Below are 27416 nucleotides of genomic sequence, written 5' to 3'. Positions count from 1 at the left end.
AGGGGTACAAAAAGTCATTGCAATTCTCTTGATTTTTAAAATTTATACTTTATAAATATAAAGACACCTTTAAGGAAAATGAAAATAACTATTTTTCCACTTTATTTTTTTAAATTTAAATTCAATTAGCCAACATATTGTACATCATTAGTTTCAGATGTAGTGTTCAATAATTCATCAGTTGCGTATAATACCCAGTGCTCATCACATCATGTGCCCTTCTTAATGTCTATCATCAAATTACCCCATCCCTCCCCTACCCTACTCCAGCAACCCTCTGTTTCCTATAGTTAAGAGTCTTTCATGGTGAAAAATAACAATTTAAATGAATCTTCAATTTTTATCCTAAATTTTATCTTTCTAACATTTCATGTATTTATAGAATAGAAATATTTTCAAATAAAGAGTGATCAGACATGTGTCATTTTCAGTTTTGATGTATGTCAACACTGGAAGGTCCAGGTGACATACATTTTTAAGGACATAAGTTTATTTGGTATTTCAGAGCACCACCTGGTGGATTAATTAACAATAACAGTCCAAAACAAAAGTGAATCAAAATGGCTCTGAAACAAAAGGTAATGGAAATTATGATGCTCATCCCTTTTCTTTTTACTTCAGCAATCATTCCTTCTTTTCATCTCCCTCTTTTCATTTCCTATCCAGTCTCTCCTGCCTCTGTTTACTTTAAGTTTGTCCATTCCACCTAGCTGTATTGCTGAGTCTTTGGAAGAAATAAGAAGTATGCTTACTTACGCCTGTTTTTTTTTTTTTTTTAAGATTTTATTTATTTATTCATGAGAGACACACAGAGAGAGAAGCAGAGACATAGGCAGAGGGAGAAGCAGGCTCCCTGCAGGGAGCCTGATGTGGGACTTGATCCCGGGACTCCAGGATCACGCCCTGAGCCAAAGGCAGACATTCAACCACAGAGCCACCCAGGCATCCCACTTTATGCCTGATTTAATAAAATCTAAGATGTTTCTAAAATTCAAGTAGAAAAGCAAATTTATTTGAAGTTACAAAACTGGATTTTCCTCCAGATACCAACTCTTTCTGCCCAGGGATGGGTTTGTGTTTCCCCAAGGAGGGGTTTTTTTTTTGTTTGATTGATTTAGACAGAAGCAATCATTCTTTTTTTTTTTTTTTTTTTTATGATAGTCACAGAGAGAGAGAGGCAGAGACATAGGCAGAGGGAGAAGCAGGCTCCATGCACCAGGAGCCCGATGTGGGATTCGATCCAGGGTCTCCAGGATCGCGCCCTGGGCCAAAGGCAGGCACCAAACCGCTGCGCCACCCAGGGATCCCGGAAGCAATCATTCTAATGAAACCCCTCTTTCATAATTTACGTGTACATAACGACTAAAGTTGACTCATTTACAGTGTTTTATTTAGCCTAATGTTCTGATCCAGCAGCCAATGGCTTCTGAGAAAGAGGCCAGTGTAGAGCAATCTTCTTAAAGGTCTCTGATTTTAATGACCCATAATATGAATGAGTAGAAAAGACAGATCAAAGACATCAAGATAAGTCATAAAGACTAGGGACCTGGAGACTTCATGACTTGTCTACAGGGATACATGAGTAATAGTGTATGATAATATACATTATTCTGATCTGGCCAGTTCTTCTAGTTTTTAAAAACTTGATGTTTATGAGAGATTTTTATGTGTTTAAATGTTAGCAAATTTTCATTAAAACAGCTGTAGATTAACCTGCAGGGGCCCACAGGCCAACTCTGATTAAAAGTTGTAGGATGGGGGTGCCTGGGTGACTCAGTCAGTTAAGCGTCTGACTCTTGATCTCAGCTCAGTTCTTGATCTCAGGGTCATGAGTTCAAGCCCCACACTGAGTTCTGCACTGGACATGTAGCCCTACTTCAAAAAAGTGGTAGGAATTTGTAAATAATGGTGCAATAAACATAGGGGTGCACATATATTTTCGAATTAGTGTTTTCATTTTCTTTGATGAATGGATAAAGATGTGCTACACACATACACACACACACACACACACACACACACACAGGAATATTACCCATAAAAAATGAAATGCCACGTTCAACAACATGGGTAGGTCTAGAGAGCATAATGCTAAGTGAAATAAGTCAGAGAAAGACAAATACCATGTCACTTTACTCATATATGGAATTTAAGGAATAAAACAAATGAACAAAGGAAAAGAGACAAAAAAAATAGACAAATACAGAGAACTGATGGTTGTCAGATGGCAAGTGGATGAAGAGGAAGGAGGCAGGGGAATGAGTGAAACAGGTGGAGGGAATTAAGAGTACACTTATTGTGATGAGCACTGAGTAATATATAGAATTGCTGAATTATTATATTGTACACCTGAAATTAATATAACACTGTTAATGATACTTGGACTTTAAAAATAAATTTTTAAAAAAGTGTGGGAATTTGCATTTCATTCACTGGATGATACAATGTGAATAAGTAAGCAGTCTGCATCTAAAATCTGTCTGAGATCCCAAACAAATCACTTTTGCCATGTCTAAGGACTTCTAACCACCTCTCAATCAGCAAGTCTATGTCATTATCCCCCGTTACTTCACAGAGACTACAGGAACATGGGGAATTAGGATGTCCTAGAAGTAGCCTTCATCCCTGTGACTGTCCACATGTTTTGAAATAACCCAGGTTCAGACTTTGGCTCCAACTAGAAACATTTTAGTAGAGCTAGGAAAAACAGCTGTGAGGCTTAGGGGCTTGAAGTTGCATTGCATTTCCAAACAAATTCATAAGTAAGTTTTAAAAAATACTTAAGTTAAAAATGCCTTAGTTCAGGGGATCCCTGGGTGGCGCAGCAGTTCAGCGCCTGCCTTTGGCCCAGGGTACGATCCTGGAAACCTGGGATTGAATCCCACGTCGGGCTCCCGGTGCATAGAGCCTGCTTATGTCTCTGCCTCTGTGTGTGTGTGTGTGTGTGTGTGTGTGTGTGACTATCATAAATAAATAAAAAAATTTTTTAAAATGCCTTAGCTCAAATTTTGACCATCTTCATCTCTACACACCCTACTGGGACAACCAGGGGCACTTTACTGCTAATCAATTTGAGAAAGATCCCTTGAGAAAGACATCATTTACGCATTTTAAAGAGAAAAACATTAGCTTTTCTCCTCAGAATTCTCTGGGAAACAGTGCAGGTTTTCGGGGGGGGGGGGGGGTTGTAACAGTGATATTTTAATAATAAATTTCATGGCCAAAAAGACTTGAAGGATATCTGTCTGCTTAGACTTTATAGTCTGGGTGGCTTAAACAAAAATTTATTTCCTCACAGCGTCAGAGATCAGAAGTCCAAGACCAAGGTGCCGGCTGACTCAGGTGCTGATGAGGACTCCCCTTGCTGACAGCCACCACCTCACCTGTCCTCCATGGCTTCTCCTTGTTGCATGCATCTATGGAAACTAAATAATTAAAGCATCTCCTTTTTAAAAATTATAAGCCCTGGGGACCCTGGGTGGCTCAGTCAGTTAAGCACCTGCTTTCGGCTCGGGTCATGATCCTGGGGTCCTGGGATTGAGCCCCATGTCAGGCTCCCCCGCTCAGTGGGGAGTCTGCTTCTCCCTCTTCCTCTGTTCCTCCCCCTGCTCATGCTCATGCTGTGTGTGTGTGTGTGTGTCAAATAAATAAAATCTTAAAAAAAAAAAAAGAAGTTGTTAAGTCCTAATGTTGGATTTATTTTAACTAAATTACTTTAAAACCCTTACCCTGACCTACAGTCCTTTTAAACTCTAATAAACTGTGTTTAATTTTTACATTCACTAGGCTTTCATAATGTCTCAACTTAAGTCTCTGAAACAATTATTACTCTATTGTTAAATAATCTCCAAGTTTCAGCTTTCCACAGTACACCAAGGCATCACTTACAAGATGAACAACAGGTATGGCTTTTATCAGCATTTTCTTTAGAGCTCTCTGAGAAGTCATCAGTTTATCATTTCTACTAGAAGACTGAACTCAGTAACATTGCAGACCTCTTGATTTCACCTTTGTGCTTTGGGAAATGAGCTACCTGACTGAACAAATCTGGTTTTGAAGAATAACTTGTAATATTTTCAGCTATTTGTAATTTTTTTAAATGGAACCCCTTTCTTTACTTTTTTGAAATAATACTGAGAGATGCCCTCAGGTACTGAGTTCCTCCCACCTCCCCTCTGAATGCCTCGCAGCCATGTCTGTCCTACCCACTGGCTGCAGCTGGTTCATGGGTAGCTTATTCAAGGCTGTACTGGCCTGATCAAATTTTTTTTTCTCCCAAGAATTCAGAAAAGAGACAGAGAAAGCCTCAGGCAGTTAAAATATGGATGTCGGATTTGAACAGACTTGTCACCCAAGAGTACTACTAAGGGCAACTCTGATGAGTCATAACCCAACAGCAAAGGAAGCCAGCCCTTAGAAAGTAAGCAGGATGGAGCAGGTGTATAGAGCAAAAAAAGACAAGAGGCTCCTGCAACCTAGAAAGACTTTCTCCATGGTTCCCAGTTCCCATCCGTCTGAGTATCCACTGTAGTTAGGAAGACTTAGAGTGGAATCAGTTCTTTACTGCTTTAAAATATAGTGCACAGGGCAGCCCACATGGCCGAGAGCCGCCTTCAGCCCAGGGTGTGATCCTGGAGACCCGGGATCGAGTCCCACGTTGGGCTCCCTGCATGGAGCCTGCTTCTCCCTCTGCCTGTGTCTCTGCCTCCCTCTCTCTCTCTCTCTCTCTCTCTCTCTCTCTCATGAATAAACAGAATCTTTAAAAATAAATAAAATAAAATAAAATAAAATAAAATAAAATAAAATAAAATAAAATAAAATAAAATACAGTGCACTGGGCCCCTGGGTGGCTCAGTCATTTAAACATCCAACTCTTGGTTTCAGCTCAGGTCATGATCTCAGGGTCATGAGATGGAGCCCCATGTCAGGCTCTGTGCTCAGTGTGGAATCTGCTTGTCCCTCTCCCTCTGCTCCACCCCCCACCACTCGTACTCTTTCTTTCTAAAATAAATAAATAAAATCTTTAAAGTAAAATAAAATATAGTGCGTTAATAGAAAATCTGACTCCAACAGATTAAGAGACAACTGCCACTGCAAAGCTAGTTTGTTGCTCACAGCTCTCAAGAGGAGGAAACCACATGAGGAGGCACTGGGCTTGGTTGTGAAACAGAAAGAAGAGGGAACTGTGGGCAAAAGCCTCTATTGTGGCTTCCATGGGGAGTAACAGGTGAAGTAGGTAAATAGGTCTAGGATTATCCGAGTAATTTCAGCAGGATGTTGGACACAGAAGCTGTCCCTAGTTGCCTAGTACTTGCCCTTGGGCTCATGAAGGCAAGTGTGGAATGGCCCAGGGTATAAGAGTCTGATAAAGAAGATGGTTGGAATGTGGACTCTGCATCAGTTGGTCCATATTGGAAAAACATGCCCCTGGAGAGGACTCCTGAGGAGCCTGTGGAGGGAATGAGGGAGACAGGAGACCCAGGCATAGTATTGGGTTATCCAGAACAAGGCATGTCCAGTATATGCATGTAGGTCAGATGTTAAAGCATCAAATTTACAGAAACTAGAAACATGCTTAATACACTTATATCCAAATATCCTCTAAAATAGGTTCAGGAGCTGGTCCAAAGTTGCAGGACTAATTAGAGGCAACACCAAGATGAAATAAACTAAGTTCCTTGCTAACACGCTACACTACTTCTGTTGTGCTTTCACTAAACCTGGGGCTGGCCTGGGGCTTCCAGTCTCTTTGCAGGATATGGGGGGGGGGGGGGGGGGGGGGACTCAGACTCCAGTAGCAAAAGCAAAACCCTACTCGAAAAATTATTTTGATCCTTTGTGTAAGGAAATTTTGGGAAGCAAACTCTCAAGCTAAAATAGCACTGTTCTCTTTAAGCAATAACACAGAATTCACACCTATCCAGAACATCAATGGCTCATTTTTCACTTACCTGTCATTTGGAATTGATATTGAATGTCATGGCCTGGTTAGTCTTTTGCAAAGATACATAGCGGTTTTCCTGTTTCTCAGATGCTATTAAGACTGTGATCGGAGTATGCCACTATAGGATCAATAGCCCTTACCTCAAGATTGATAGGTGAAGCCACTGCTGAAAATGCTCTTTCACCCTGGTTCTCCCCACATTGACTTCCGAATCCACTGCATTTAGACACATTAGGTTCCTTGTTACATACTTTCATGCTCCCATTGTCTGTGCAGCACATTTTGAGACTTTATACAGTGCCTTATTAGAGCACTGATTGGATAATACATTTTTTGTGTCTGGTCTCTCCTTTTTAAACCACAGACTTCTTACTGGCAAAAGAATGCCAAATTTCCATTTCTTCTCTTCCTCTGAGGCTTCATCCTCCATATAAATGTCTGGGCTACAGGAGGGAGGCATGAGCATAAATGAGCTATCAGAATAGTACTATAACAAAACCGAAAATAAATTAAATTTAAAAATCAATTGAGGTGCTTTTAAGCTATATGACTTTCTGATGGTTGGTGATTACTATCCTTGATTTTAAAAATGTTTCCACCTTTTGTCTTACAGTCTAGTTTAATTCATACATTTAATCATAGGTAATATAACATATTGCTGGTCTTATATCAGCTGCGGTGAATACATGAATCATATGTAAATTAAAAGCATGAGGGATCCCTGGGTGGCGCAGCGGTCTGGCGCCTGCCTTTGGCCCAGGGCACGATCCTGGAGACCCGGGATCGAATCCCACATCAGGCTCCCGGTGCATGGAGCCTGCTTCTCCCTCTGCCTGTGTCTCTGCCTCTCTCTCTCTCTGTGACTATCATAAATAAAAATTAAAAAAATAAAAATAAAAAATAAAAGCATGATGATATATTTACCTCCTTGGATGCATTTGTGTCATAAAATTGTAAAATGAACAGTATTCTAAAGAACACACATGTGTGCACACAAACAAACAAAAAATATGCTACTGATTTCTGATAGATGATTGCACTGCCTGATTTGGTGGTACTCTAGAAAGTCGTACAGAGAATAAGAGATCCAAAAATTGATACAAACTCATAAAGTTTATATACCTGTTTTAGTATTTTGACCTATGCTGTGCATTCATTGACTCATCCATTCATTCAGCAAGTATTGAATATCCGATATTGGGTACTTTTCTAAGTATCCAGATGAAAACAGATGCAACAGGAAGAGATAAGACAATCCTCTCTTATCTTTTTAATCAACAGTACAGAAGACTGTCCCAATATGTCCATTTATATGTGAAAAAACTGAGGGTGAAAAGGATATATGTACTTGCCCAAATACATATAAGTAGTAAGGATAAGATTAGGATTCAGATCCAGGTCTGTATGTCATCAAGGCCCATGCACTTTTCAACATATCCTGTTAATTTCAACCCCACTAAACATTTATAGCAGATTATCTTAAATTTCCAATAAAAAATATCAACTCTATTAATGACTTTCTTTTAAACTGGAAGAATTGTCTACAGAAAATGTGTAGCTTAGAGAACTGCATGTTTCCTGGTATTGTGCTTGTACTCTGTGTAAGAATACAGCAAAAATCCTAAAAACAAAATTAAAATCTCACCACTCTCTCTCTCTCACACACACACACACACACACATATATATATAATACTTACACACACACACAGAAGACTATACATACATATTTATGAAGTAAACTTGTAAAGTCATTTGCTCTGCTTCTCCCTGGTCAAATCACATGACTATAATTTTTTTTTAAATATCGGATACTTCTCCTAGAGTAAAGGTTCATTTAAAAGATTATATAATTTTTGTCATATAAGCAGTGGTGACATTACTAAGTACCCTTCAAACAGGCTGTTCCATTTCATAGATGATATTTTACAACAAGCTGCAAATGCTACATAAAAAGATAGTGAAGTTCAAATATACAAGATGATTTTTAAGTCAATAACAGGTTTTCCACATCTCCTAACACTAATATAAACCCAAATTTGTGCATAGAAGGTAAAGAAATATACCGTACATATGGTATTTTCTGCACAGTGCGACGTGTAGGTATATGCCAGTTAAATACTGAACTCAAGCTAAAGACCAAAGCACAAGATACAAAGAAAAATTTTGAAATAATAACAAGTAGGGAAGCCTGGGTGGCTCAGTGGTTGATCATCTGCCTTTGGCTCAGGGCGTGATCCCAGGGTCCTATGATTGAGTCCCACATCGGGCTCCCCGCAGGGAGCCTGCTTCTCTCTCTGTGTCTCTGCCTCTCTCTCTGCGTCTCTCACGAATGGATCAATAAATAAAAATCTTTTTAAAAAATTATAACAAAGAGTAAAAAGGAGTCTTTCTCTTCTGCTCAAACTGAAACCAACAAGTTTTCCTTGGCTTTTTCCTAAGTGTTTCAATCTTGGTTATAAATAGTAGCATTTACATTTCCAGTAGCTCATTTCCAGAAACACCCTAAGACTTCATGGTTTAGCTACATATCGTTTGGGCAAGGTGAGGCTATTCTGCAGTATCAAACAACCCGAGAACTCTCAGCAGTTTAAAACAATGTTTATTCCTCACTCGTGCATATCCTGCATCAGCAGTGGGCCTTGCCTGCTCTTGCAATCACTGGGAACCTAAGCTGACAGAGGCTGCATCCCAACAAAGGCAGAGGAGGGAAAGACAATGTGGAGAACCACGTGCTGGCTCTTAAAGCTTTTGCCCAGAAATGACATACATCACTTCTGCTCACAGGTAATTGGCTAAAGCAAATCACAGGACCGAGCCAGTATCAACAGGGTAGGGATGAACAGTTCTTCCTCCAAGAGATAGACTGAATGTTTATAAGTAATACAGTTTGCCACCAGCTCTAAAAGTACCCTATGCCTAGGACAATGTAAAATAAGCTCTCTGCTTTATTTCATTTGATCCTGATGACAACGCCTAGTGAGATAAGGTACAGGAAACTTGGGGGTGGTATGCTGCAAAGACATTTCAGCAGAACCAACTCATCAATACTCATTGCTTCTGCTATTTCTGGTATTCCATGTCAGCCAAGCAGGCTGGCACAAAGGGTGGGACAGGCCAGATCAGGCCCCTTCCAAATTGCTCTGCTGCCCACTAGCATCATGTATCCCACTTCCTGCCTTTTGAGTGTTCCCAGTTCCTTGTTATTCTCTGCAATTCCCTGGAATGGAGTCGGTGGGTAGGGCTAGAGAGGCGATGACCAACAGGACAGAGCTGCCATGGGAAATAAGGAGGCTCACCAGGGTAGTAAAGCCTGGTCATCTAATCTGAGGACATGGAGCTACCACCAGAATGCAGCTATGTCCCTGGAGAGTGATAGAAGTATTACATAAAAAGAAAGCAGGGTGCCTGCTGCAGGTGAACCCTTCTGGATGAATGCTAATAAATGATGTGCTGTGATAGGCAACAGTGTACATGAGCTTCCTAGTTGATAAAACTCAGCCAGGGCTTTCAAGGGTGTTAAACTCTTTGGTCTCCAACAGAGGCCCCCTGTGTGACCCAGAGGTTGTTTCTGACCCAGATGTTAATATGCTCACTGCTTCTGCCACAGTCGCAGATATATTCCTCACTTCTGGTCACCACAGTCACAAAACCTTTCCTTCCTCCAGTGGCCAAAATGCAGAAAGTAGCAGCTTGTAGACTGAGTCCCTTTATTCCTACTGGGCTGCTTTCACAATCCTGGAGCTGCAGTTGTTACACTGCATTCCCTGTCCACAGGGCTGTAGCAGGTCCCAGTGCTTCCGACCTGGACTCTTCGCCCCTCTGCTCTGGGCGGTGTGGTACAGTGGTGAAGCACACAGGTGCCACCACAGACAGGCCTGAGCAAAAATCTGACTGTATCACTTGTCAATCAGATGTCCTTTGAAAATTCTGCCCCTCCACTACCTCATCTTTAAAATGGAAATGATAAATAGTACTTATTACCAAGAGTTATTATTGTAAAAGTCAAATGGGTTCAGGTATAAAGCATTTATCATATTATCTGACCTGCAGAAAGCCCTCAACTATGCTACCTATTATGATGTTAATTATGATTGTGATGATGATGTGCTATTTAGCTGTGCAGGCCACACACACACACACACACACACACACACACACACTGCTATTGGGCCAGGATTCACCAAGTGCTGATATAAACCCTCCTCAGTTCCTTTGCCAGGAAGGTGGCTGCTTCCCTAAGCCAGCAGAATAAAGAGGCAGCATGCCTTGAACCCCAGACCTCAAACCCCTCTCCTTTTTCTCTCAGAAGCACAGAGTACAACATCTTGAATTCCACCTCCATGAGTCCTTTCCATCCATGAAACTGCACCAAAGCACCTCCTGGGCCAGGCCACAGCCCCCCTCCTTCCATCCTTGCAGACTCTGCCTCTCAGAGTTGCAGAACACCCACAAGCTGCCTGGTAGGTACTAGGCACACTCGCATCCAAATGATCAGTAAACATGTGGCAATGTGCCTAAAGAAAAACAAAATTAGCTTATACATGCTGATAAAAATCACATTGTGAAACTCAGGGACTCACAAAAATCCAAGTACTCTCAACTCCCAAATTCTAAAGTTCCAGTGAATTTGTTTTCTCCTCAGTTTTACCTACTGCTCATTACTCCTGCTGAGCAAATGGAGAGCAAATTAATTTGTTTTTCATCTTTTGGACGGTTTCACATTATTAGAGGAAAACAAAAGTGTTTTATTGACTTAATAGTGAATCTGAAAGGCTTTCAGATCTATCCTCAGTCAATGAATGCTCTAAGGGTATAGATCATCAAAAATAGAATTAAGGACTAAAAAAAATGAAGAAAAGGAATAGCTGTCATGTTGCTGGAATTCTCTGGAAAGCAAACTTTAATACTAAGGCAACCAGTAAATTTACAGCACGGTGTAACATCGTGCAAATAGCTCTAGAATGGAAGGAATTTGCTGTGTTCGAAGAACAGAAAAGGCACCATTACAGCTGGAGCTCTGTGGGTGAGGCAGTCACTGATGTGAGAGGTCAGAGAATGGTGAGGTAAATTGAGTTATGAGCCCCAATGTCTCCCTCTCTCTCGCTTTGTCTGTCTCTCTTTCACTCATACACACACACCCATGTCCTTTCCTTTGACAAATCACTAATTCCCCTCAAAGAGGAAGTGTATTTCCCTACCTCCTGAATTTGCCCTGAGATTATCTTCAGTTGATGGGATGTCAGCTGTATGACATGCTTAGATCTGCCCTCTTGTGCTGCCATTGTCTGTTGGTGACTGTGCCACCAAGAGAATGAGAGGCCCCTGGAGCAGAACAGCCCCAAGCAAACCTGCTGTGTGAAGCAGAGAGCCCTGTCCATGCAGCCTGGATAAGCCAGCTCCCCCGCCAACCCACACACATGTGAGCAAACCAACTGGGATCAGCAGAGCTGCCCTGGATAGCTAGTAGATCTGTGAGAAAAAGAGTTGTTTTAAGGCAGATTTTTTTTTTTAGGGTGGCTTGTTACTCAGTATCACCCCGGGAATATGTAACCAACACTGATGGTGTAGAGCTTTGTATGCCAGAATTAGTGTCGGTTTTATTTCTGAGAGAGGTTTTTAAGGGAGTTCAATGGCATCAGATGATTTACAGTGAGTGGATCATAGAGATTTGCACTAAGGTAAAACAACTGAAGGAAAAGAGAAGGGGATGGAATCAAGAAGCTTTGTTGTTGGGACGCCTGGGTGGCTCGGTGGTGGAGCTTCTGCATTTGGCTCAGGGTGTGATCCCGGAGTCCTGGGATCGAGTCCCACATCGGGCTTCCCCCCAGGGCGCCTGATTCTCCCTCTATGTCGCTGCCTCTCTCTGTGTGTCTCTCATGAATAAATAAAATCTTAGAAGAAGAAGAAGAAGAAGAAGAAGAAGAAGAAGAAGAAGAAGAAGCAGCTTTGTAGTGGGTAGGGCTAGGGAAATGTGCAGAGAAGGAAAGGTTCTGTTTATCTGCTTATTGAAGACAGGAAATTACTAGAGCATGTCTGTATGCTGAAGAGAAGGATCCAGGAGAGGGAGGGCTGACTGTGCCAGGGGCATTTAGTGCAGGCACAGCCCTCGCTGCGAGCCTCACCCTGTCCCAAGAGGCTCAGGGAATCCTCCTTTTTAATCTGCGTGAGCCTGGGAAGTAGGTAACATTAACACTGCATATTATAGATGGGACAACTGAGGTACACAAATGTTACAAAATCCCTTTAAGATCATGCACCTAGGAGGAGGTAGCAGAGTCAAGACTCACACTCAAGTAGCCTGTCTGGTGGCTGTGTACTTAGCCATGAAGGCAAGCTACTGTGGGAGCCCCGTCCCCAAGAAATGCAACAGCACAGGAAGAGAGCTTGGTGTTCAACATGCTCAGGAATACTTCATCTGCAGAGACAGGAGTGGAATGGAAACTCTGATTACAAATAGCTGTCTGATGAGGGGGTTCCTGCTTTATCTTGTATCTTTATTAAGCAGTACCCAAAGCAAGAGATTATCAAATGAATGTAAGTGAGGAGAAGAATTTAGGAGAGAGGAAAAGAAGTGAAGTAGTCACATTAGGGAGGGAGGAAGCTAATACACTGAGGAAATAAAGTAGCATAATGGTGCAGTAGCCAAGAAATTTAAAGAGAAACTGGCTAACACATTTGAGTGCCTTTTCTCCATGTGTTTTAGCTTTTTGGGTTCAGGCTTGAGAGAGAGACGGAGACAGGAGAGGGTAAGAATATTTTCAGGGGTGTGACTGTAGTGAGAACAAAGGATCTAAGCTGGATATGGAGATATGGAGGGAACCAACAATAAAAGCAGAAAGAATAATAGTAGAAGAAAAAAATGAGAGGAAATTCAATCAATTAAAGAGCCAGATGAATCTGAAGGATTGCTGGACTGGGGAGGACTAGAACAGGCTGGAAGCATGGGAGATGCTGGTCACAAGACTGATACTTGAAGTCAAGATTGTACATAGTCCAGTAATGGGCACCAGGAATGTCAAAGTTAAGACAGCAGGAGTGGTGGCTGAGGTAGGAAGAATAATCCAAGATCAAATAAGTCAAAGTGCTAGAGTCAAAACCTTCAGAAAGGATGCCAAGGGCTTCAGACAGAAAGACAGTGAGTGAGGAGGGTCTACAGGCTGTAGATACAGCGAAAGAGAGAGGTGGTAAAATTTGAAGGCATAAATCCAAAGGAGCTCAATATCTGAAGAAGGAATAGATATGAATTGGGTGCTAGAAAGACACTCACCCCAATCTCCAGGGCCTGTAGTACTTGCACTATGAATAATAATGATGATGATGATGATGATAGAACATCAAATAATAAGCTGCTTCCACTGGAAAGGACTGCAAGGGAGGTGATGTCCACAGCAAGAGCCCAGGTTACAGTCAGGTTAAGCAAGTGATGAAGACATTCCCAGCTGTAGCTGGGGATCTAAAGGGTTTGCTGTGATAGCCCCAAAATTCCAAATGGCCTGGAGAAGAGCTTGGGAGGTTGGGGAGAGCAAGAAATTGGGCCAGATGAGTGGAGGTAGGGAACAGTAGCAGAGGGTACAGGCAATGTGGAAGCCTGGGGATTGTGGCCTTCTGGGGGTATGTGAGGCATGATGAGATTAGTCCTAATAAGCCTAGTGTCCACATCAGGCCAAACAGCATGAGATTACAGGGGCACATTCCTGTCCTGCTGACCATGGTGGTGGCCCACGATGGAAGCCCCAGTATGAGGCCTTTTTCATCTGTCCAGACATAGGATGACCTAGCAAGATAGGTGCAATAGATGGGGAAAAAAATAATTAAAATTTTAATTCATCATAGTTCTGCTTCTATTGTGTAACAGAGAATAATCATTTACGTACTTAAATAGGACAGTGATTTAAATTATTAGTTAATAGAAAGTATTAAATCAGCCTCTTTCTTGCTATGAATTGTAAAATTGCAAAATCCCAAGCAAGCTTTTGAAATGAACTTAGGCTCTTGTCTACACTTGAACACTAATGACTTAATGAATCCAGACTTAAAACACACAAATGATTTACTTATATGGAATAAGCAAAAGTAAGGTCCTTCTTTGGGGTTCTTTCCTGTTGTGAACATTGATAAGCATCACCAGAACAGAAAGTATTTAGACTTGATTCTGCTGAAAAATGCACTGTGACATTGGCGAGTATTCAGTTGTTATTTATGACAGATAATCTTATGACATATTGTTTTGTTTCTAGGTATAATATTTCATAATTCAAATGTCCATAAATGAGTGGCTAGTTGATGAGATTAAAATACAACTACATAATATATCATACAATATACCCATTAAAAATGAGGCATATCTATATATGCCAAAAAGTGAGAAATAGATCTATTATACAATATACAGACTGACTGTATATGTGTGTACAGAGAAAGACAGAAAGAATACACACAGGAAAAAGAGTTACATATGATAAATTTTTTAGGGGTTACTTCTTTAGAATAGAAATACTGAACATTCCATTTCCATTCCAGTTTCTTCTATCTTTATCTTTTTTACATGTTCAGCTGTAGCACAGAGGAAAGAGGAATGAATAAATAAATAAATGGTCTACCTATCATGCCCAGCAGAAAATCTCAAAGGTCAATCAAAATGTATTCATGTTCCTCAGAACATGTTCCTGTTTGTCATTTAAGCTTGTCTGAAAATTCACTATTATACTGACTAGTGTTCTTCTGTAGCTCCTTACATTTCCTGTTTTTCAAGTAAAACTGCATTTGCAGCAGTGTGTCCCGTATCCAAACTAGATTGCCTGCAATCTAGTTTGCAGAATTGGTGACCTAGAGATCTTTGTGAAAATCAATCAGCAGGAGTCAGCATTCAACAAGATTATTTTCTGATGGGAGAAAGAGTAATTCTTTTCCAGGTTAGCAGGAGTGCCCAAAAGAGGAAGACAAGGAGGGGGATCCCTGGGTGGCGCAGCAGTTTGGCGCCTGCCTTTGGCCCAGAGCGCGATCCTGGAGACCCGGGATCGAATCCCACATCAGGCTCCCGGTGCTTGGAGCCTGCTTCTCCCTCTGCCTGTGTCTCTGCCTCTCTCTCTCTCTCTCTCTGTGTGACTATCGTAAATTTAAAAAAAAAAAAAAAAAAGAGGAAGACAAGGAGATGAATAGAATGGGATGGAATCTGCCCCCTTCATAGTCCACAGCTCTGGTTTCAAATTGTGATGAAGAGAAAGTTTAACCATGAACTTGTAGGGCAGGTAGAGGAAGCCTTCCCCATCCCACAGTGGACTGAAAGAATGGACTGTGGAATGGCTCTGTGCCCAGCAATGTTTCAGGGCAGCAGAAGGAGCTTGGTGAGCAAGCAAGAGAAAAATCTGAGTGGATAAATTTCTTAACACAAGCAGACACCACCTTGGGGATGCCTGAAGTAAGGAAAAACATTTCAGAGAAGGGATAAAATGGAGGCCAAGATTTCCCATGATTTGGGTAACAATGTTAATAGGGCTGCTTTTGCATTCAAGCCCTGTGAGAGTTCCAGTATAAGTTTATTTCCATGCTTCCGGTGCCATAGAAAACCACGGTCTACAGGACTACATTTGAATTCAGGTCATAACTTCTTTAGCCTATTGCTGAAGACTGCCAAAATACTTGGTTTCTCTTTTTAAACTCAAATTGTTCTGTGCCCAGATCATAAAAATTCATGGAATCTCCAACTTACCTTTGAGCTCTGATCTAATTTTTTATGACACATCTCCACTTGACATTGTGATGAAAACTGTCCTCTTTGAACATTTAATCAAACACTAATTACATAAGGGTTTATTATTTAAAGAACAGTTCCCATGAAATCAGAATCCTTGAAAGTATACTTAATTTTAAGTTCAATCACTGAATATTCCTAAATAAGAATAGCAAGGTTAAAAAAGTAGACTCCATGGCATTTGCCACATGCCTCCATTCTAAGGTCCCAGTACTTATAGCAAACCTGTCATTAATTTAAGAATGTGCCATAGGCTTTATTGGAAAAAAACATAAATAATGTAAAGTGAAGCCTAGACAATGGCAAGCTGGCTCAACCTCTCAAAGCATCATTTGTTAGATCCAGCTGCTCAAAAGCTAGAAGCTATAAAAAATGTATGCGGGACATCTTTTTAAGCATTAACACAGCACTACTTTAAATGTTGGTTCTGACTGAGAAATTCCTCTCTGCAGGTGCTTTTACCCCCATAACCTCAGCAAGCTGCCAGGGCCTCAGGAGACTAAACAAATTGCTAACTTAAAAATTCATTATAGTATCTGTTCCCTTTCCAAGACATAAAATGTACTCTATAATTTGCTCTTCTGAATCCCCTGAGACCTTGGTCTTCAAGTCCCCGTGTGCTTGTATGACGCCATCTCTTGTCCATTATTAATATACTAGATAGGCTTTTTAAAAACACATCACACCCAAAAGTCCTAAAATGGGAAGTAAAAATGTCACTAGCCAGCACATTAATTTCCCTGAAGTAAACAATAGCAAAAGTGATGACAAAGGTATACTAACACACTAGGTTCCTGGCAGGGAAGCTGAACAGTTCAACTCTACAGCTTGCATTTGCCAACAGATGGTGGCAAATGGATGATGAGGTCCAGGGGCATGGAGTCAGGAGAGCCCATGAACAAAAGAAGTTCAATTCTGTGCAGCTACAAAAAGTAATGTAAAATTATCAGGGATATAATATAAAAGTAGGAAGTTTAGGTAGGCATTATTTAAAAAAAAAAAAAAGATCAGCCATCCAAGTAAAGGCCAAGACTCATACTACAGACAAAGCAGGTAGCTGCTTACCTTCTCACATTTCAAAGACTTTCAGAAAAAGGGCACATAAACCCAAGATGGTTACGACTCAAAAAAGCCAAGTCAAGATGCTTCTAGAATGAACCCAAGGAAAAAGGCAGGAGACTAGAACCCAGAACCAGGGAAACAGACCCAGTCACAGAGCAGAGTGAGATCCCTGAGAAAGGAGAGAGTGAAAAATGGGTATTATGGATGTCATTCCAAACTAAGCAGTTGGAGTCTAGGTTGTGATTAATAACCAGATTTCTTTCTCTGAAAGCTGGGGTCTGAATTCAGTTCAAAATATTTCCCTAAAATTTAGTCAATAAGCAAATATAGTAGAATGGATTAAATGGATGAAAGAATGGAAAGCCTAACTGAAGAAAAATCCATGGATTATTTAAAGACAGTGTTTTCTTTTCTTTTCTTTTCTTTTTTTTAAAGAGCACTTTTTGGAATGCAGTGATAGATGGAGGCAAAGAGAACAATTTGATTAGACAGGGGTACAAGAAAAGTCCAAGAACACTAAGAGTTTGGCCAGTGATCATAATCCATTACAGATGAGATCAGAGTTAAACACAGTCACTTTAAAGAGACAATATGGCTAAGTTAAGCGTATGATCTGACTAACTCAATCTTGTTATCTGGCAGACATGATGAAAGAATGTCACTCAGAACACAGAACCTGTGGGATACGACTGGTTCACTCTAGAGATGCTCTCCGCCACAGGACTTGGATTTATACCAGGCATCCCCTTGGCCTGGATAAAAGATCCCTTGAGACTATTTACATAACATTACTTCAATTTTGTCTTCCCTTAGCATCCCTCTGACTGTGGATTCAGCCTTTCAGGCACCCTGATCCAGGAAGGATTCATTAAATGATAAAAAGGAATATTTTAGTGACTTAAAAGGGATAGTCCCCATCAAAAGTAATAAATCAACATTCAGATATACTCCATTCTCTTGGAAGTTAGCATCAGTCTGTCCTCTCCTCTTGTCTCAGGAGGCAATGGCATGGAAAATTCTAGAACTGCAAGTCAACCATCAGACCTGCCCAACAGGAATTTTATCACTTTGTGGGGGCAGCTTGGCAGCCAGTTGGTTAGCCCCCTTTAAGTGGAAATACCCCATGTAAAAAAAAAAAAGTAAGAATATCTGATCCACTTAATAGCCTGTGAATTCAGCACCAGCAACTATGTGAACCAGAAATCAACTATATAAATCAATAACCAATATTAAACCCATGAGGTTTAAGAGTAGATACCACACCTATTTTGTTTGTTGTGGGCCCTAATGCATTGCCTGACATGTAATTAGGAACTCAAGAAATATTTTTTGAACAAATAAGTATTTAAGAAAGGAAGATAAGAGAGTGGGGGGAAAATTCAGGTTCTTTCCAGATGAAGCTGCTGAGTGAGATGTGATGACTTTTCATATGACTATTCTACCAAGTGGCTCCATCCTTCAGAGCAGCTATTCATAAAAATGTTTGGATGCAGAGAAAACCGTTAATATAGGTCAGTCATGTGATTGGCCTGTTCATTATAATAAGAGGCTGTGAAGATTCGAGTTCTTCCTGCTTTATTGGGGGAGATCATTGAGAGAATGTGATCTATGAGCTGGATCGCAGAAGTCAGAAGCTCCTCACCTGTCCCCTGTCCTCGGATTGTGCATCCTGCTTGCCTTTCTTGCTCCCAGAAGCTGCCCTCAAAAGCATAGCCTTGAGGACAGTAATGTGGTGTGGAATATTTGTGACTGCACCTAGTTAAGGCCTTTATGTAAGCTTTTAAGACTTGGCAGGCAGGTATGGAGATCTACATCTTAAGACCACCCAAGACAGGCCTCGTATAGAAGTTTGTTGTTGTTTTTCTTAAGATTTTATTTATTTATGAGAGAGAGAGAGAGAGAGAGAGGCAAGAGACACAGGCAGAGGGAGAAGCAGGCCCCATGCAGGAGCCTGATGTGAGACTCAATCCCAGGTCTCCAGGATCACACCCTGAGGTGAAGGCGGCGCTAAACCACTGAGCTACCCCAGGGATCCCCTTGTATAGAAGTTCTATTGCTTATTAACCCAGCCACCTCCACATCAGGAGTTGCCTGCCTCTATCTTCAGTCTTCCTGCCCTCTGTGTATGGGGGCTAGTTTTGGATCACATGGGAGAAGCTCCTAAGAATGCTGTAAATGAACACGCTCTAATATAAAGATAAACTGAGATTATTTAAAAATCACTTGCTGTTTATATTTACTATCCAGCTTGAATTGAATGAATTGAAAGAAAAAATAATAACCCATGAAAAGGTGGATAAATGACTACCTTTATGCTATCCTCATCATCTGAGGGAACAGGGCGTGATAAACCACAGCAAATAATCCAGGACGTTCATACCTTTGTCCTGGAGACTGGACAGGACTTCTGCACACACTGTATGCTGCTTTGTCATCTTATATTATGCTGTGCTGAAATATTATGAACTCCCTAAGATCAAAGCTATTTCTATGCTTTTAAAATGTCAGAGTTTAAGGTCCAAGTAAAAGATCTAAGACCTTAGGAAAAGGAGGCTAAGACTTTTAAAATCTAGTGAGGACATTATGTGAGTGCAATAAGCCAGACACAAAAGGGCAAATATTATGATTCTACTGATATGAGGTACCTGAAATAATCAAATTCATAGAGACAGAAAGTACAAGAGAGGGTGCCAGGGACAGGGGAAGGTGGGGTGAGAATGGGGAGTTAGTGTTCAAGGGGTACAGAGTTTCATTTGGGGATGACAAAAAAAGTTCTAGAGAAAGACAGTGGCAATGGTTGCATAACAACACATTGTACTTAATGCCACTCAATTGTACACTAAAAAATGGTTAAAATGGTAAATTTTATGTTATGCATGTTTTACCACACACACACACACACACACACACAAAAGTCCAGGGAGAAATTACTTACTCATTAGACTCTGAAGGCACAATTTGAATGGAGCAAAACCAGCAACCCAGACATGGCAACCTCTTCTTCCCACTCACATGGCTGGAATATTGAAATGTTCTAAGAATTAATCTTCCATTAAGACCCTTGAGTGAACATAGTTAGAATGACCTTTGCCACTCTAGAACTAAATGTGCTAAGAACTCAAGCATCTACTACTAATAGCCGTCATTATCATTTAGTGAAGGTGTCTTATGTGCCTGCACTGATCCCTTTACACAATCCATTTCTTTAGAAGGTAATTCAAAGACGCTTGTATTCTGGCCTCCGCTTACCTCTCCTGCCTTACTCCTCTTGGGCTCCATGTTCAATCCACATAGAATTATTTGCATTTCCCCAGAAGGTATCACATTCTTTTACCCTTGCAGATCTTCACACACACACACACACACACACACACCTACCCTTCCTTGTTCTATGTGTGGTTCTGTCCTCTCTACATATGGCCAACTCTGGATTATGCTGCAGACTTCAGCCTCAAGATCTCAGCTTCCTCTGAAAAATTCCCTGATCCCAGCCTAAGAGTTTCTCAAACCCGGCTCCACATTAGAATCACCTGGGAGACTTAAGAATTACTGGTCCCCAAGATAAACCCCTAGCAATTCTGATTTAACTAGTCTATGGTGTGACCAGAGTGTTGGTAGTTTAAAAAAAACAAAAACAACAACAACAACAACAACAAAACTCTCCAGGGGTTTCTAATGAATAGTCAAGGCAGAGAACCACTGACCTAAACTGAGTTACTTATTTTTCCCTTTAAGCACCTGAGGCCTCTCAAGCTCCTCACTGTCTTAGCCACCATCTTATTTTGTTGTAATCAGTTGTTAGTTTGGCTTTCCGTTTTGAACACGAGGGCAAGGTCAAGTTCACCACTGTATCCATAAAACCTAGAACAGTGCCTGGCACAGGGTAAGGGCTCAATAACCACTTTAATTGCTTTCTTTTTTTTTTTTTTAATTGCTTTCTTGAATTAATTTTGCACCCACTCTGTATGACAAGCATTATCATCTTAGATTTAAAAATAGCCCACGGAGACTTAGAGAGGCTAAGTCACTTATTCTAAGTCCACAGCAAGTAAGTAGCCAAGCCAGGATCAGAACTTCATTCTCTCTGATGGCAAAACTGTATTTACTATACACTACAGTGCCTTTGAACTTCTTGAATAAGTTGTTCATATCAAATGAGTTGTTCCTGCTGAGAAAATTAGAAATAAAAGCAAAACTGGAAACTGTAAATGTTCTGTGAATAACAGTGTAAAATACATCCCAAAATTGCTCTATTTGCTAAACTTGTTGGGGACAAGTTTTTGCAAAATCTGGACCTTGGATGAACAATCAGCAATGTGCTGATTGAGAGGCTTAATCACTGTTCTCAGAGGAATATCTATTTCTCAGTGATGAGAATCCTTTTTTTTTCTAGGACTCCAATCCAGCAAAACCTGAAATGGTTTTGATGTGCCAAGTTCCTGAGCAAACAACAAACAAAACAAACCAGTGAGACAAAACTGTGAAATTGTATTGCACACTAAAACTTCCTTAGGCAACCACACCAGGTACCACTGCTCCATTTGAGGTCCAACCTGTAATGCATGTGCTCAGAAGGCAAAAGGAAGACTTCCAAGATTCCTTGGTGACTCAATCTCTGTCACAGTATTTGTTTTCTCCAAATAGTGAACACTGCTGGGACCACTCCACTGCTGGGCTAGACCACAGCACCCATCGAGGTACCAGATGCACCAGCATGGAATAATAACCAGCAGTTGTTGACTTCTGAGGCTTGCTATTGTCCTGAGATGAACTTCCACTGCTCAGGAGAGCAGCTAGGCTGCCAAGTGCCAGGTGGTGTAGGAGTGCCAAATGCTTACTCCTCAGTACCCAACATCACTTTTTATTATGACAAATTTGAGGTATCCACAATAGCAAGTAAACACTTCTACCCACGATTCAACCAGACAGTAAACTCTGAGTGCACAAGTCTGTGATTAAGATAGTGAGTCAGGCCACAAGGCTGGGTTTGTATAACGTTCCCGTGGCATATTAGAGGATGGGCCACTGTATGGTAAATCTTGGCACCAATGAATAAAGAGCCTTTTTTATTATCCTGGAAGTCAGGAAGTTTCACAACTATCTCTCCATGCTTGCCAGTACAATCTTTTGGAACTCTATGGGAGGCCTCTGCCTTTCCTTGCATGGCTCTGTGAGAATTAACAGCAGGCAGGAAACCATGGCAGTTAGGAGTCAGGTTTTAGGGTAGGGTCAGGAACTCTGTGTTCTACTGTTATTAGTCTTGGTCCCTGGAATATCTTGGTCCCTGGAATATCTTGCTTAATATCTTTTAGATTTCTTTCTTCAATCTATGAAGGGGGAATAAAATAATAGCTAATGGAGTTATATGAAAATTAAATGAAATACCACAAGGAAAATACTTAGTACAAATCTATTTTGCTTTTTGCTTTTTTTTTTTTTTTTAAAGGGATTCAGTAAATGGTAGAGTTTGATATTGTGAGTGACAACAGCGTTGGTTCCTCTAATCCTATCTTGCTTAGCTGATGGCCTCTTTGCAGCCAGCTCCCTGGAGTGCCCTAGTGCCTCATGGCCACAGCCACCTTCTCTACGTTCCCAGCTATAATATTCTGGGAGTCTATGAGTGGCCAAGCTAGTTATACAATGAAAGCAGCTCTAAAGTCAGAAGACCCTGAAGTCACTTCACCTGAAGTGGCATGTGAAGGCTTGGATCATGAAATGCGACTTCTAGATTTAATAAATTAATTTATAGCTTATCCCAATCCCAAATACTAGTGAGGTATTTATTTATTTATACCTTTGGCATTACTGATTTATATTTTATACAAAAATTTATCACAGTATAAAATGTTACACATTCTACTCAGCCAGTGATCTTCATGTTTGAATGTGAAGTATTGCCTGGGGTGAGGCACCTGGGTGGCTCAGTTGGTTAAGCATCTGCCTTCAACTTAAGTCATGATCCCATGGTCCTGGGATGGAGGCCGGAGTCAGGCTCCCTGCTCCTCGAGGAGCCTGCTTCTCCCTCTCTCTGCCTGCTGCTCCTTCTGCTTGTGCTCTCTCTCTGTCTCTGTCAAATAAATTAAATCTTTTTTTAAAAGTTTTTTTTTTAAAGTATTGCCTGGGATGCTTATTATAAATTAAATTTCTGAGCCCCACTCCCAGAAATTCTGAGTTTGTATATCCTCATATCTATACTCTAAGGAAGGTCATATTATTATTTGGTGGGATTTTTTTAATGCATATAATCAGTGGAGAAAAATAAACAGCTGAGGGAAGAGAGATTACAGAGAAATAGCAGGCTGGTTATATAATTTTACCTAATCATGTCCTAGACAATCCTAGGCTAGATATGGGCAAATCTTATAAATATCCTGTTACCAAAACAAAGAAGGAAAATATGATCAACAGCAAAATTCATATATGTCAATATGCTAGCCACTGTGCTAAGCATTTGATATATATGAACTCACTTAATGATCACAGCACCTCTATAAATTGGTGTTTTGTCGTTGCCACTTATACAGATGGGAAACTGAGGCTCTGAAGGTTAAATAAATGGCAGTACTGAATCTAGAATGCTGGTTACATGGGTTCGTCACCCAGGCTCTTAAAGACTAAGCAATTTTGTTTTGAGAGACAACATAACACAGATAATAGCAAACCAGCAGTTTAGAGGAAGCATTTCCTAACACTGATATCTGAGCCTTCAAAATGACAATACAGTTTGACAAAGGAGTTAGTTTTCTGATTTGGGGATGTCCCAGGTCAGTTGAAAAAAATTTTTTTTTAATTTTAAGGCTGGAGGAACATGGTATAGAGCTGACAACCTTTTTGTTTGTGTGTGCCAAGTAAGAACATGAAAATGGTAAGTAGCAAGAATTGTGAACATCATTTTATGAAATAATAATACTTCAGCACCAAAAAAGGAAAGAAAGAGCACCCCCTAAAACATAGAGGACCTTGTTATAAAAATGTGAATAAATTCAGTTGTGAGAAAAAATGTACACCATCTATATCTTTCTCACTTGCCTCTGACAGCTGAAGAACAGTCACAGAATACCAATGGTGCATAACTAGCATTTGAGATCCCCTGAAAATGTCTCTGTGGAGTTTCTGTGACCCTGTAACAGCATGGACCCAAAAGCAGAACTGAGATTCCATCCTTCTCCTGGTGGGATTTTAGAGGCTCTCAAAATTAAGTCTCTTAAGAACCAGAAATCAGAAAACACAGAAGGTCTGTGGAAAATAACCAGAGTGGGAGCCCTCAATTTATGATTTTCATGCAAGATGCACATAGCACTCACACATATGAACATACCACTGCAATCTTTGAGAAACAGCACAGTGACACTCACTGTAAGGCTATAATTTCAGTCTTGAATGAAACTGATGACTATTACTTTAAAAAGAACATAATATGCTTGAAGAAAATAAAAGATTAACACCAGAACATTATTAGATTTTCCCAAGGCTAACACACTTGGCAGTATTTTTCTACTTTGGTAAAGAATTTGAGTTGCTTATAAATTTATGCTGAGCCCCATTGGATGCTTTCAGAGGCTGAAGCAAGCAGCCCCATTCTTTCAGAGGGTTGTGTTTTTAATACCTACTGTTCCTATATTTCCATTAGAATGCAATTATCCTTCTTGGGAAAAAGTAAAGGTCACTGGGTTAATGGAGCTCACCTCTCTTTTTTAGTCCATAAATAATAAATCAAATATAATATTTAAAAAGAAACCACATCCTGCATATCACTGTATTTGTGATGCTTTTTTTTCATAGGACATTTGAGTACATGGCACTTACTATGGCCATAATCATTGCTGTCCATCAAATTCCCACAGCACTGGTTCAGTAAAGAAGTATACAGCATGCATCTATTAAATTGATATTCATCAATACTAAAACGTTGAAGAAATTTCCCATGACACTTTCAAGTCAGATTACAGTACATTCCACTCTGAATTCGAGAAGCATATCACAGAGTGATTTATCCTGGCAAATATACAGAAAATCTCATGAGCTTTATCTGATAAGCATTGACAAAGGTATCCATTTAAAAAATTCTAAATAAATACAGATTGAAGCACTTTCCTCTGCTTCCAGAATGACTTACCAACCAACAGTACTTGTGAGTAGACAGTAGACAGTGCTTATGACTACTACTACTAATAAATATCTCCAGGCAAGATTCTGCTGCCACTAGTTTCCCTAACGAAAAAAAACAAAGACTTTCTGCCAGCTAAATAGCTGAATAGGGCTCTCAGCCCAAAAGAGCCTAATCAATGCTTTCACTTCAGGCTTCCCAAGGGATCAACTAAGCAATCACTCCAGTACCTGGCACATCAAGATTTATAAGGCAGAATAGGAACACATGGCCTAAATAGCTTTGGAAAGCCATTTGTTTCGAGTAATGATAAATTAAAAAAGAAAAAAAAAAAACTTAGGGCCACTAATGTTAAATCACCATCACCCTGAAACTAAGGCTATGTGACTCATGAGATTTACCCAAGAAAGATGTTTTAAATAAAAAGGAAATTATTCTTTTAAAAAAGTAAATTATAATACACACTGGAGCCTGCCTAAGATGGCTCAGTGGTTGAGCATCTGCCTTGGGCTCAGGTTGTGATCCCAAGGTCCTAGGATTGAGTCCTGCCTCAGGCTCCCTGCAGGGAGCCTGCTTCATCCTCTACCTATGTCTGCCTCTCTGTGTCTCTCATGAATAAATAAATAAAATCTTTTTTTTAAAAAAAAAAAGAACTATTAAACACTTACAAATCACATTCCTCCAAAATAATGAAAATGAAAAACTGCTTTTCGCTTGTCCCAGGATTCTGTGACAAAATGCCCTTCAATTGTCAACCAGAATTACACACAGCTCCTGCCTCATCAAGAATTTCTGCAACATCACAGAATATCCCCGTGAATAGGCGCTTTAACTTCAAATTATAAACCTAGCAATGAACCAGCCAACTGTTTTCCTAAGCAACACAGCATTTATAGTCACAACTTTTTAAAAAGTTAATTTGAAGGGTTGTATCCGTCAACGACATATCATTATTTTTAACTACAATTAGCAACAGGAGTAAAGACTATACCATGTAGTGAGTATTGCTCTGCCAGGCACGGATCTGATAGTTCCATGAGGATTTTCTCATTTAATCCTTGAAAAATTCCTCTGGTCTGAGATGGGTGACAGGATGTACACTACCCCAAAATATACCACTTTGGCATAAGGATTATTTTGAACTAGAGACACTTAGGAAATAGCAGAGAGTTAGACTGTAAGAAGAGCATTCTAATATCATTCTTATCTTCCTGAAAATGGGAGATTAAGAACTCCCATGTGACAGATGCCTTCCCTCTATCAGGAACAAAGAAACTTTCTTCAACAGGGAGGCAAAGTCGAGAAATTCTATACAAAGCTTATTAAAAATAATTCTTGGGATCCCTGGGTGGCTCAGCAGTTTAGCGCCATTTAAAAAAAATAATAATTCTTAAAAAATAATAATAATTCTTAACGGGCACTTTATAGAAGTTTGCTACTTCGTTGGGTCTTCATGTCATGAGGAAGGCTCCTATATCACATAAACCTTATATAAATTTGTATGCTTTTCTCTGGGTAATCTGTTGTATGTCAGTTTAATTTTCTGCCCCAGATGAAAAATCCTGAGAAGGCAGAGAGCAAAGTTTGCCTCCCCTACATCTGTGATGGTTTATTATCTAATCAAGGCTACTGATCCATGAGCACAACGTGTTAATAGCTAACATTTAAATAGAGATACTTAATTTTCCTTAGTATTCATTTTCAATGTAAATATTTTGGGCTTTGAAGTTTATGTAGACTTTCCAAAAGGACTTTCTTAAAACAGTAATCATTTTTATGAATATCATTAAATACTTCTTCACTCATTATCAGAAATTTTACATCTGTTTTACATAAAATTGAAGTAGGCTGATTGGTATTTACTTAAAAGGCAGATTTCCTGGAAAATAAAAACAAATCCATCTCTTTTAGAATTATTTTAGCTCTGACATTATTCTTACAATGAAATTCTAGGAACCTGTGGAATTATAAGTATGCACCATTTTAAGCACATGATATTAAAAAATAAATCTTAAACTTACAGAATTAATAAATAAGGATTGGCCTGGACTTTCCTTTTGGATAATCTATCAGCTCCAGCAGAATTAATTTGTACCAACTATAGTATAAGAAAGAACTCCAGGCCAAATGAGTCTTTAGTCTGGAATATTTTACATGCTAAAACTGCAGCATGATCCATAAACATACATAATGCTGTGTCCTACCTCCATCCAACAACTTACTACTATGAGAAAAAGATGCTTTAAAAGGAGGGGGAGGTACTTTGTTCTCAGGACAGCAGACTTGGAATGGAGATACTGACCTAGATCCATGATGCTCAGTGGGAGGATGGTGTTCGTGTGACTGTATACAGAATTACAACACTATTTTATGACTTTAATATTGAAAAAGATGTAGTAATAAAGAGTCAAGGTGGAATTAGAGAAGAGTAGCATGACTTTAAAATTAAAATCTCTCGGGATCCCTGGGTGGCGCAGCGGTTTGGCGCCTGCCTTTGGTCCAGGGCGCGATCCTGGAGACCCGGGATCGAATCCCATGTCAGGCTCCCGG

The 27416-nt window shown here is 40.1% G+C and overlaps 1 long non-coding RNA gene across 3 annotated transcripts in view; it reads right to left on the bottom strand.

Moving 5' to 3' along the window:
* LOC140597889 (uncharacterized) overlaps positions 1-27416 on the bottom strand; it is a 112324-nt gene that overhangs the window by 64069 nt on the left and 20839 nt on the right. For 2 of the 3 annotated variants that reach the window (XR_011999883.1, XR_011999885.1), the window contains 2 exons: positions 19695-19775; positions 6091-6387 (listed from right to left, as the gene is read on the bottom strand). The exons of the other annotated variant lie outside the window; for it this stretch is intronic. This is a non-coding gene — a long non-coding RNA (uncharacterized lncRNA). Of the gene's footprint in view, positions 1-6090; positions 6388-19694; positions 19776-27416 lie in introns of those variants that run through there. 3 annotated transcript variants of the gene reach the window in all.

Source organism: Vulpes vulpes, chromosome 2, assembly GCF_048418805.1.
Source record: "Vulpes vulpes isolate BD-2025 chromosome 2, VulVul3, whole genome shotgun sequence".
NCBI classification, from domain to species: domain Eukaryota; kingdom Metazoa; phylum Chordata; class Mammalia; order Carnivora; family Canidae; genus Vulpes; species Vulpes vulpes.
This window is presented reverse-complemented; position numbering and strand designations above follow the sequence as displayed.